The sequence below is a fragment of the Aegilops tauschii genome, chromosome 3 (assembly GCF_002575655.3).
Source record: "Aegilops tauschii subsp. strangulata cultivar AL8/78 chromosome 3, Aet v6.0, whole genome shotgun sequence".
NCBI classification, from domain to species: Eukaryota; Viridiplantae; Streptophyta; class Magnoliopsida; order Poales; family Poaceae; genus Aegilops; species Aegilops tauschii.
Window position 1 is genome coordinate 581,245,502 of NC_053037.3, and position 13,516 is coordinate 581,259,017.

Genomic DNA, 13,516 nt, shown 5'->3' on the forward strand with positions numbered 1-13,516 from the left:
AAGTCTCCATGTGGGCCTTTCTAATCCAGGATTCAGGCTTCCCCGGGTTGTCCGAGCATAAAATATTCTTGTGTTGCTCGAAGTACGGAGCCACCAAGCTGGAATTTTGCAGAACTGTGTGGTGTGCTTCAGTCATAGAATGACCGTCCATACATATCGTGGATTCCCTTCCGATCTTGCCTTTTCCACTTAGTCTCCCCTCATGTCGCGATTGAGGAATACCAATCGGCTTAAGGTCAGAAACATAGTCAATACAGAACTCAATTACCTCCTCATTTCCATAGCCCTTGACGATGCTTCCTTCTGGCCTAGCACGGTTACGAACATATTTCTTTAATACTCCCATGAACCTCTCAAAGGGGAACATATTGTGTAGAAATACAGGACCGAGAATGGAAATCTCTTCGACTAGGTGGACCAGGAGGTGCGTCATAATATCGAAGAAGGATGGTGGGAACACCAACTCGAAACTGACAAGGCATTGGACCACATCGTTTTCTAACCGTGGTAGATCTTCTGGATTGATTACCTTCTGAGAGATTGCATTGAGGAATGCACATAGCTTCACAATGGCTACTCGAACATTTTCCGGTAGGAGCCCCCTCAAAGCAATCGGAAGCAATTGCGTCATAATCACGTGGCAGTCGTGAGACTTCGGGTTTTGGAACTTTTTCTCCACCATGTTTATTATTCCCTTTATATTCGACGAGAAGCCAGACGGGACCTTCATACTGCTCAGGCATTCAAAAAAAATGACCTTCTCTTCTTTGGTAAGAGCGTAGCTGGCACGACCTTGAAACCATTCCGGATGCCGGTCATCTGGGTCTTTCAAAAGTTGCTGGTCCTGCCATGCTTCCTTTGTATCATTTGTCTTCCCATACACGCCCAAGAAGCTTAGCAGGTTCACGCAAATATTCTTCGTAACATGCATCACGTCGATTGCAGAGCGGACATCTAGGACTTTCCAATATTCTAGCTCCCAAAATATAGATTTCTTCTTCCACATGGGTGCGTGCCCGTCAACTCCCCGCGGAACTGATTGTCCGCCAGGACCCTTTCCAAAGATGACTTTCAAATCCTTGACCATATCAAATATCTCAGCACCAGTACGTTCCGCAGGCTTCGGCCGGTGATCTGCCTTCCCGTTGAAATGCTTGCCTTTCTTTCTTACGTTATGATTTCGGGGAAGAAATCGACGATGACCCAGGTACACGTTCTTCTTACAATTAACCAAACGTACACTTTCAGTCTCATGTAAGCAGTGCGTGCATGCATTGTATCCCTTATTTGTCTGTCCCGAAAGGTTACTGAGAGCAGGCCAATCGTTGATGGTTACAAAAAGCAACGCTCGTAGGTCAAATTCCTCTCCTTTGTGTTCATCCCAGACACGTACACCAGGTCTGGCCCACAACTGTAAAAGTTCTTCAACTAATGGCCTTAGGTACACATCGATGTCGTTGCCGGGTTGCTTAGGGCCTTGGATGAGAATTGGCATCATAATGAACTTCCGCTTCATGCACAACCAAGGAGGAAGGTTGTAGATGCATAGAGTCACGGGCCAGGTGCTATGGCTGGAGCTCTGCTCGCCAAAAGGATTCATGCCATCAGTACTTAGACCAAATCTTATGTTCCTTGCGTCAGCTGCAAAATCTTTGAACACTCTGTCGATCTTTCTCCATTGCGTTCCATCAGCGGTGTGTCTCAACTCCCCGTCGGACTTACGGTCCTCTTTGTGCCATCGCAACGACTTGGCATGCTTTTTGTTCATGAACAGACGTTTCAACCGTGGTATTATAGGAGCATACCACATCACCTTGGCGGGAACCCTCTTCCTGGGTTTCTCGCCCTCAACATCGTCACCAGGGTCATCGCCTCTGATCTTATAACGCAATGCAGTGCATACAGGGCATTCATTCAAATTCTCGTATTCACCGCGGTAGAGGATGCAGTCGTTAATGCATGCATGTATCTTCAGAACCTCTAAACCTAGAGGGCAGACAGCCTTCTTTGCTTCGTACGTACTGGCGGGCAACTCGTTATTCTTCGGGAACATATTCTTCAACATTTTCAGCAAATTTTCAAATGATGAGTCACCTACACCTTCCTGTGCCTTCCATTTTAGCAAATCCAGTGTGCAGCCCAGCTTTTTCAGACTATTATCGCATCCTGGATACAACGACTTTTTGTGATCCTCTTAACATGCGATCCAAATTCTCCCTATCCTTGTCAGTTTCGCAGCGTCTCCGTGCATCAGCAATGGTCCGACCAAGATCATCAGCGGGCTCATCATGTGCCTCTTCTTCACCTTCACCTAACCCTTCCCCACCTTCAGCATCATCCTCCATGAAAGTATCACCGAAATGATCATGATAGTTGTCATCGATATCATCCCCTTCTTCATCTTCTTCCATTCTAACCCCTCTTTCTCCATGCTTGGTCCAACAATTATAGCTTCGCATGAAATCGTGCCGAAGCAGGTGCATGTGAACGTCTCTTGAGGAGGAGTAACCCTTCTGATTCTTACAGACAGCACATGGACAGATAATAAAACCTTGCAGCTTGTTCGCATTTGCCACTACGAGGAAATCTTTCAAACCCGTAGTGAACTCGCCGGAGAGTCGGGGACCGTACATCCATTGTCGATTCATCTGCATTATTATTATATAAAGTATATAATTAACCATCATGCATTTGTTAAACTAACTAGCTAGAAATAATACAAATTAAACAATGAACTACACACATGCATATTTTATCAATGACACATGAAAGGTTCAAGTTGCTAACCGCGATCGCGGAGGAAAAATAAATGAGAAAGCTCAAGTGTGGCTCGGACACTTCATATCATGTTTGTTTCAGGCTCTCGGGCATTTCATCAAACACCTTGTGTGCATAGGAGAAACCAAAAGCAAACCCACCACCCCCTTCTGAAAATTGTGAAGTGAGCTGAGTGAAGTGAAATGAGCTGAGTCCTATATATAGGGATGGGCCTTTAGTCGCGGTTGGCCAGGCCAACCGGGACTAAAGCCCCTCCCGTCCGCCAGCTGGATGGGCCTTTAGTCCCGGTTGGCCTGGCCAACCGCGACTAAAGGCCTTCGGGGACCTTTAGTCCCGGTTGGCCAGGCCAACCGGGACTAAAGCCCCTCCCGTCCGCCAGCTGTCGACCGAGCGCGCTGGGCCCAGATAGTTGGTCGCGGGTCTTCTCCCGAACCGCGACTAAAGACCCCTTTGGTCGCGGTTCGATTGTTTTGGGGACTAATGGGGGCGTATGGAAGCCTCTTTTTCTACCAGTGTGGAGCCCCTTGGTGGTCGGCCAAAGTGCTTCCCCGAGCTTGTGGAAGCGGGTCCACGCGCCCCGGCCGCCGCTGAGTGAGAGGGCACCGTGCTCGTGGGCCTGCTTCGACCGCCACGGCTCGACGCCAGGCCGACTGGAGTTGCCGCCCGTGGTGTCGTGCCAGGCGTGCTTGTGTGGCAGTGACCTGCTGCGGCCCCCGTGCTCTGACCTCCGTCGGCCATCGATCTCACAGTGATAAGTGTGGGCTCTACTTTTCAAGAGTAAGCAAGCGAAGATTTTTAGAGAAAAATAAGAACGATGTTGGAGATCAAGTGAGACCCACACATTACCGTAGTGACATAGCGGGAGAGCTGACATGTGGGTCTATGGGTGTTTTGGTCATATAACATGGTAAATGGGCTTTGAGTTCAAAACAATGGTGTGTGGTGGCCTTTTTTAAGCATGCGCCTAATGGAGCGGTGGCATTTTTCAACCATTGAAATTTTTAGTGGCAAACTTGAGTAATGGGACACAACAGTGGCATAAATGCTAAAAACCATTTTTTTGGCGTAGTGGGAGTTCAGGTTTTTTTTTTTTTTAGGGGAGGGGAGTTCAGGTGCTGCTATACCTTGCTTCTAGTGAGACCGAGTACCATCTGGCCCTAAGAAGTGTGTCCAATAGGCCGGCCCAGTAATGTTAGTTGTTAGTTAGTTTTCTTGTTCGTTCATTTATTTTTTCTTTCCTATTTTTTACTCTGTTAATATTTTGAAATATACAATATACATTTATATTAAAAAATACTTAAATTTCATTTATAAAATTTATTTACTTAAGTTTTTCAATAGTTCATAGTGCATTAAAAATGCTCATGGAAAAAAATGCTTGTTCACGTGAAATTCTATAAAATGTACACCAAATTTTTGTACAATGCAAAAATTCTTGTGTGATTTAAAAACTATTGACATGTTTAAAATATGTAGATTGCATATTCTTAAATGCCATGAATATGTAATAAAGAATGTTAAAATGTTAGTATCATTTTAAAAAAATCCACATCATCTAAAAAATCTTCACATGCCTAAAATATATTTTGTGACATTAAACAAATTATAGTAAAACGTAAAATTGTTCGCGCATTTAGAAAATCTTGATAGCATATAAAAAATGCTTTTACCATTTAAAAAATGTTCATACAAAAAATGTTCATAATTTTTTGAAAACGATCAAAAATAGTTTCATTCTTTTAATATGTATTATGAAAAATACCAGAGCCAAATCATTTCCAAAGCATGTGCGGGTGATGCTCTCACGCACATGCTTTGAAAATGATTGGGCTCCTGTACGTGCCAGTCTGGCAGGTTTAGCCCTTTTTCTCAAAAAAAAAGGGCGAGCCCGTGCAGGCCTCCGAGCAAGATGGTGAAGGTTGATCTCGTAGCATGAATAAAAATAGTGAATTTGAATGCTGATAGGACATGAATCCAGATGCGAAAAGTAAGTACATCATCTGCAGGGCCTGATCATCTGACGGTTTAGCTGGAGTGGTGCTTCTCTCCTGTGTCCGAGGCCACAAGAAGCCAGTGAAGAGATTGATGAAACGATGTCGGCGTCTACGGGCACAAGTTCTCCTGCATGGTCAAGAACAATGATGTTAACACTTGTACTGAAAACCAAGATGCAGAGGAGGAGGCTGGCATCCCAGACCCACCTGTCAGTCAGTTTTACCTGAAGGACTGTGCCATCAGTTTTACCTGTAACCGCACATTTGACAATGGCATGACGAGTGAATTGCCGATTCCCCAATCCTACTCTGCTCCTAACAGATGAGTCAGGCCAAGACGTGAGGGTACGGCATTCATCGCAAGATCCAACCGGCCGAGGTCAGCCTCCATCAGCGCACAATTACCAAGACCGACAGCCACGTACACCCACTGCTTGAGGAGAGCCTAGAGCCGGACATGCCAACGACCACCGGAGATTCCCTTTTGCCAAACTAAACTGTTGTGTTCCAGGAAGTAATGTTCATTTGAGAAGAAATACACTACTACTTGCTTCGAACATATCCTTCACCGAATGGCAAGTATGCTATTTAATTACTCCAAAATGAAATCCTTTTCAAAACAACTCAGGCAGAGAACCAGCAACAGTAGAAAAACAACGAATCTCGAGAAACAGAGTACTTCAATTGTTTTCTTCTACCCGAGGCAAACATGCGAGTGATAGTTATCATACTACTTCTCAAAGATGAAATGTTTTTCAGATGATCGCCAATTTACAACAAGAACACCGTTCATCACAACAGAGTTTGATCACTCCAATAGCTTTGCATGATAGAGCTGTGCCCGGCGCTATCCTGAGATCCAAGTACATGTACCAACAAGCTAACAGCCATGTCTTGGGTTGGACCAAAAGATCGCACCTAAAGCGGAATGCACTTCTCCGACATGCCTAACCCTCTGAAATCCATCCTAGCAACAGCATCATGGTCAATGCCCTTGGGTTCATTCTGGCAAGCCTGCACTTTCTGAAACCATTTTATATCCAGTCATTATTATGAAGTACTCCCTCCGTTCCAAATTACTCGTCGTGATTTTAGTTCACCCTCCGTTCCAAATTAGACGAGTAATTTGGAACGGAGGGAGTAGCAGGCAGAGGTAGGTGTTCATGAGGTTTGATCTTGAGAAAAACAGCAAAGGTTGGAGCGAGTTTTGATGTGGACTCAAATCCTGCTAATTAATAAGGTAAATATAATGCACCAGAGAAGCAAGTTGAACGAAAACCCCGATTGTTATTTTTAGGGTAATCTCTTCATAATAAAAAGCTTTTGGAATGTAGTCATCTATAAATGAAAATAAAATAATCACACGTCAAATTGAAGATGGTGTGCAGTGTTGATTTTATTTCAACTGTTCTCCTAATCTTTGCTATCATTTGCAAATAAAAGTAACTTCAGGTTATAAGGCAGAACACAGCCCATCCGTTGGTTCTCAGGTTCTGCATATAATTGCAGGAGTGTAGCACAATGTTCCAATGAATACGTTACTCTTATCTGTAGCTAAGCAGACACCCAAGATTTTCCAAGAAATTACTCGTATGACACTCAAGTAAATAGTCAGCATCTAAAATAACATCATCTCTAAATAAAATCACTAACTTGCCAACTGATGGAATATCAACTTCTACGACAAAATATATATCTCCGCAAAGAAAGATCAGGTGAAATTGAAGATCAAAGCATGTGAACAGAAGAACCTGTACCTGTTTTTCTGGAAGCATCAACAAAATTGATAAAACTGTGAGCATCTTGTCCAAGGAATATATAAGTATATTTTCATGCATGCATGTAAGTTTTACTGAATATATTACCGATGAAAATCGTGATGTTCCTAACAAAACCAGGCAAAGCTTGTAAGCAACAATGAAAATCGATTTCATTTCATAGAGAACGTGGCTATCAGAGATGTAACAACAGGTACAGAATTGGAAGTAGATTTGACAAAAAAAACTCAGCAAGCTTGTTTCTAAGGCAGTAAAGCTTGCACGGCCAAAGAGATTTGATCCCTACTGGGCCTATTTGTCTGAAGCCCTCAAAATAACTACCCATGTGCATGTATTGTCTACACAGCTTATACGTTATTTTTCTTGGCCCTCTCGTCAGACGCCTCAATCATTGTTGCAACTCTTTACTATTTTAAATCGCACCTTTTCATCAGGTTAAGATTGAATGCTGCAATGCCTTTTATAATGTTATAAAATCCCCAGGTTACTTCTTGAGTTTTCTTTCCACTAGTATAAACTACCTCTGACTCATACCTGCAGTTGGATAATGTTGTTTCATGACTTCCATATTAAGGTTGCAAAGTTCAAGGTATAGTAATTTGTGTTACTTTTGTTAGGAAGAGCAAGCTATATAGTAACTGGCACCGACCGACCTAGACAGTCAGAAAATACCACGATTGAAGTCCGAATTAAACTCGATTTAGATAACCCTTGGCATGTGTTATCCTCTACACGATATCCTCAATGCTTCCCTGAACAACGTAAGTATTGGTTTCTCATGGTCCTGGATCATGAATTTCTAATAAAAATGAGCTATTAATAAGATTTAATTTAGTAAGATAAGACTCTAGTTTCTTAAGCCGAAGAACTGTTTCATACTTACGCGAAGGGGTGCCTTTGAAATACGACTCTATTGATAAAACCGGCTGTGGTTACTTTATTTGGCACTGCACCAATGGTTGCTAGATTTTGCTGCATGCCAACTATGTAGCATCAGAAGCTTAACTTGCCCATTACAAAACACTAGTAGAGTGCCCGTGCGTTGACACGGGCTCTTGAAATAGTTTACCACAGTTACATGTTAAAATCCACACATACAAACAATATAACACAGACTGAAGTCCATTATTGCAATGTAACAAACTGAGTGATGTTACAACTTAACATCTATTACAAAAATATTAATATCTAGATGATGCGCTTAAGAAATTCTTTCACAATATCAGGAAAGTTTCCTCTAGCTAGCTTCATTCCCACGATGTTTTAGCAAGTATAATAAAAAATGCTTCCTCAGTTCATACCCATCCTGCAGAAAAAATAAATGTAGTTAGTATGAAAATTTTACGCCCAAGGTCTTAAAACATGTAACCCACAATACTCACCGCGCAAACCGGCATAAAATGAAAAACAAAATAGCCAGACACATTCCTGGAAAACTTTCAATTAATAATATAAATAATATAATGATAACAAAAGTAAATATTCTTGTTATGAATTCATTACCCGTCTATACTCGTTGGAACACCGGCCGGAAATAAACGATGCCATTTAGATATATCAGAATTCCACCCAGGCAGCTTTATTTCGAGTGCTTCTTTGAAATCCCTTGAAAAACTTTTTAATTTCAGTGAATGCCTCAAGTTTTTATCCTCTGACGATTGTGATGATTGAATAGGATCCATAATATATAGACGACATGCCTCTTTGTCGATGATGTACAGGATGTATCGGCCGATGGATGCATAGGGAAGATAAATCTACAAGTGGAGCTATTAGAAACAAAAACAAACCATGATAACAATGGTCAAAATATTTTATTTACCTTATTGCAAGATGAGATGTCGGGCTCCATCCCAGGGCAGCTATCAAATAATGTTGCCAACGTCTGGATAGTTTTCTTCTCACAAAACTTCTGACCTCGTGTTGACTCTAGTAGCATGGACTAAGTAAAAGAAAAAATATTGTTTCAACATTTTGATACTAATGGCACCTAGAATGAATAGTTACGGTAACTTACACAAAATCGTAGATCCATGTAGTGTATATGAGGGTCTGTGAACAATAATCCCTCGTCACATGCCAGCATAAGCACGGCGGTGTTGAAGCAATCATTGTCCATGGGCTGCTCCATGTTAAGTATGCACTGAAGTTTCTTAAGACTTAAGCTCATTGGATCGGGTGTGGAGCTCCGGACCCATACCTTCCTGTAATTTGGATGGTAAGAAGAACAATAATATACATCCCCACATTAAATATTGATACATGATACTAACTCCAAACACCCAGCATCATTGATCGACATGATGTAGTTGCAGAGGCCGACAAGTATTTCACGTTGGTCCGTGGGAATGATAGTGATTGGGGCGGGACGTTTGTCTTCGACCACGTCAGATGGATTATCCAGGATCTCAAGATCAGAATTAGCTAAAGTTTCTTCGTTGAGAGGTTGATGGTACATGGGACATCTAATTTTTGTCGAAAATTATCCTCCTACAAAAAAATATGAAAACAATTTATAAGATATTTTGATAAAAAATTATGAGATAATATATAAAACTGAAATACCTGCGTAAACTGGTCTGACAGTCCATGTGATGTCCAGTATTCCATCAAATTTAGCATAAACAATCCACATGGTACGCTATAATATTATAAAATAATGCTTTAGAATATCACACAGATGAATCTAAAAACAAACCATTGTAACAAGTGCTTACCCATCGGTTTGTATTGCCTCCTGAATTTGCTCTACAACCGTCCATTTTGTAACATTGAGATCAAGCCACTTATGACCTCTGATAAACTCCGGACAATGCTCTGCAAGTTTCAGCCATTTCTCGAGCCCCAGTAACTATATATATATATATATATATATATATATATATATATATATATATATATATATATATATATATATATATATATATATATATATATATAAGTCAAACAAAATAAATGCTAAGATGAGAAAAGAAATAGATAGTTACCGTAGTAGCAAGGTCATTGCGTTTGACATTCTCACGAAGTGAGTCCAATACTTGGATCTCTCGTTTTTTGGCATTCGCAACTGCTAGATACCAATGGTAGCCCGGCATGTTAATCGGAATGAATAACTGGTGTAAATAAGATACAAGTCACAGTCACAATTAGATATAGTTATTATTAAATCATTAAACATATGAACTAAATAAAAACAATCCATAATTATATGCATGGATTACGAGAAAAAACTAACCATATCTTGTTTTAGATAAGTATTAACATGACGCATGATGCGACGATATTTTGATGGGTCTATGTCTCTTTCCCCGTCTTCTTTTATCTGGCCCGATACAAATGTGCTAATAATGTGTACCTTTTCACCCGCCCTGTGTTGTAGATGATCGTGAGCAAGCATGCAATATATGTAAGCATTTATCACCTGCAAACAATATTTAGATTATATTTATAAATTATGATATTATATATAATCAATTAATTACAAAGTTTGTGCAATAGGTCTTACACCGTTATGTAAGAACATGTCATTTCTAATAAGGCATTCCAAATCGTCAGTTGCTAACAAGGCATCTCCAATGTCCACAAACTGGGTATTCTTAGGGGCAGACTTGATTGATTCGATGACTGTAATATCTCTAGGGGTACAAACATAGTCTTTCAAATTCATAAAAAGGTGAGCCAGCTTAGTAAACAATAAAAGCCAAATTAGTTGAATACAAAAGGCAATATCACAAAAAAATGTTGATAATAATATAAAAAAATACCTTGTGGGATAACATGTAAATTAGCATCTTTTTTTGGTTTATTATGAGATATAACCTCTTCGACGTGATTATGTTGTGAATTTCCGGCCCCTTGCAGCGACATTGCATCTGAACCCTCAATGGATTCTTTCCGTGCATCTCCAGAGTCCATATCCATGTATACTATATTCTGAAAAAACAAAAATATAAATACACCATTCATTTTATCGTATATAATATAGATGCAGAGTAAGGTTAGCTATATGCACCTCTTCTCGCGGTGTTTCAGTGCGGTCTGTCATCGTTGCATCAGTGCGTATGTCGGAACCCATCAATTTATATCTATGCTAAAATATATTTAATATTTTTGACTGCATCATAAAACTATATATAATATATAATAGAACTGTATCTGAAACTAAAACAATTGTTTTATCTGATAATAAGAAAAGCATTTGGTTATATTAGAAAAATATGCCGCTTAAATCATTTTACAAACAAAACAATTCGGGGAAAACAACTAACTATAATGTTCATATAAGTTAGTAGGCGTCTGAAATTGCTTAAACTATTTTAAATTAAATGATAGGCTATGGAAAATTGACAAACAAAAACTAAAACAAACAACCCAACATTAACAAACTTTATTTGCTTTTTCTATGTTTTTTTGTGATACCCTTAATATATGTAACAAGCATAAAAATATTTATTTTTATGAACCATGTTTATATATATACATTTTTTTTAATTACAAATCAAAAATTACAATTTTTTTTGTTTAATATCATTTTGCGAGGTACAAAAATAATTACAAAAAAAACATCCCAGCATTAATAACAAGTATACCATGATGAAATATATATGATGAAATATAAATGATATTTCCTACTGCATCATATTATTATATGTAGTATATAATAAAAATAATAATGTTTGTAACACAACTTATTTCTATGCAAAAAAGAAAACCTATTTGATATTATTAGAAATATATGTTGTTTAAATAAATGTCATAACCCATGTTTCTAAAAAAATGGTCAGAATTTTCAAAAAATGTTCATGATATTTCATAAATATTTTTGCTTTTTACATAAATGTTCTTGATTTCTAGAATATGTTTTGATATTTCATAATATTTTTTTCAAATTATGCAAGTGTTATTGCTTTTTAAAGAAAACTGATATATATTATCAAAAAATGTTAGGTATTTTCAAAATTTGTTCCTCAAATTCGAAAAATGTTTTTGCTTTTTAGAAATTTTTTATGGATTTACCAATATATGTTCTGACTTTTGAAAAATTGTACTGGATTTTAAAAAATTGTACTGGAGTTTCAAAAATAGTTATTGTTTATTGAAATTAGTTCTCAAGTTTAATACAATGTTCATATTTTAAAAAATTGTTCACGTTTATGAAAATATTATGGATTTTTTGAAAAGGTTACGATTTTCAAAGTTTGTTCTCAACATTCAAAAAAAGTTTGTGCTTGTAAAGAACTGTTCACGCTTCCAAAATTGTTCGGTTTTTTTAAATGGTTCTCATTTTCGAATGTTTTTTAAAGATTCAAAAACTGTTCATGGTCCCAAATTTATCAAAATTATTATTTGTTTAAAAGTTTCTTCTGAAAATTCAACAAAAAATTGTGTTTGAAAAAATTGTTCGCTTTTTCATAATTGTGTTTGAAAAGTTTTTTTCCACCTCCCCACCTCTCCTCATACCACGCCGCCTACCTTATCTTTTTTATATAGGACATGAAAAATTAGCCAAAAAAATTACAGAAACTTGCAAACAAAACTTCTACAACAAAGTATTATAATTTTTTCCTATCTCTTTTATTGTCATACAATTAGTATTCAGAATTATTTTTATTAATCATATTTAATAACATATATATATTTTTTTATATGAGTTTTCTATACATTTAATGTATAAGATTTCTTTTAATAAATTAGTACAAATGTCAGGATAGCATTTCTAACGTCGAGCACAATTTGCACGTAAGCATAAAATTAGATATCCACCATGACCAGGATGACACGGGCCAGACACACGTGCTGGCCTCACCGGCCCAGCCAGGCCCAAGCTGGATCACAGCCCGACCCGACAACCCACAAGACAGGCTACAAAACCCTAGCCGTCTGCCCTCCCCCGCCACACTAAAACCCTAGCCACACTCATGTATCCCCTCCACCAACTCACTTCCACACCTACTTTCCTTTCCACTTCTCCCCTCCCCCGCCGCATCACAAGTCTCGACGCCTCCCATCCCCCGCAGCAACGCCGACTGCATCCACCAGCCACGCAACTCCGACCGCCAGCCGCCACGCAACTCCGACCGCCAGCCGGGAGACTAAGCCCGCCGAACGACGGATCTGTCCCATGCGCCGCCGCCGTCCCGCCGGATCTGTCCCATGCGCCACCGCCGTCCCGCCGGATCTGTCCCATGCGCGTTGAGAGTGTCAACAACTACTTTCCTATCCACTTCTCCCCTCCCCCGCCGCATCCCAACCCTCGACTTCTCCCCTCCCCCGCAGCAATGCCGCCTGCATCGGCCAGCCGGCTGCCGCACAACTCCGACCGCCGGCGGATCTTTCACACAAACACCTAACCACTCTCCTTCCCCTACCTCACTCCACTCCCGCCGCTCTTGACCCGACGGCGGCGGCATCCTCTCCACTCTCCTTCCCCTCACCCACTGTACTGTCTGTGCTCTCGCCCCCACGCGGCAAAACCGACGACCACGGCTCTGACCGAATCGCTCGAATCCATGCGACGACGGTCGCACCGTAGATCTAGCGGGCGACGGGTGTTATTCCTCCTCGACGGACGACCTGATGCGCCAGGAGAGTAGCGCGGATCCGGCGTTGATGGAGTTGAGAAGCAAGGTCAACGTGACCATCTCCTCGGTAAGCAGCTCCCCCCATGGCCATTTCGGTTTACACCATATTTTTTGTGTGTGTAATGATGATGGACTGGATTACTGCTATCTGTAGCGAGCAGAGCGAGCGCCAGTCCCCTTGTTCCATCGTCATCCGATGCCACATATCTCTCATCTCCTGTCCGCTCCGCCTTGCCGTCGCCATGAACTGAACCAAGCACGTGCTCAAGTAAGTCAGGCGGGTGCCCGGCCCTTTCCATTTGACGCCGCAATCATGTTTCAACGCCGCAGCCTCCGCCGTCTATCGACCACGCGGCTTTGATGATTTCTTTGCAACCGCCCACCC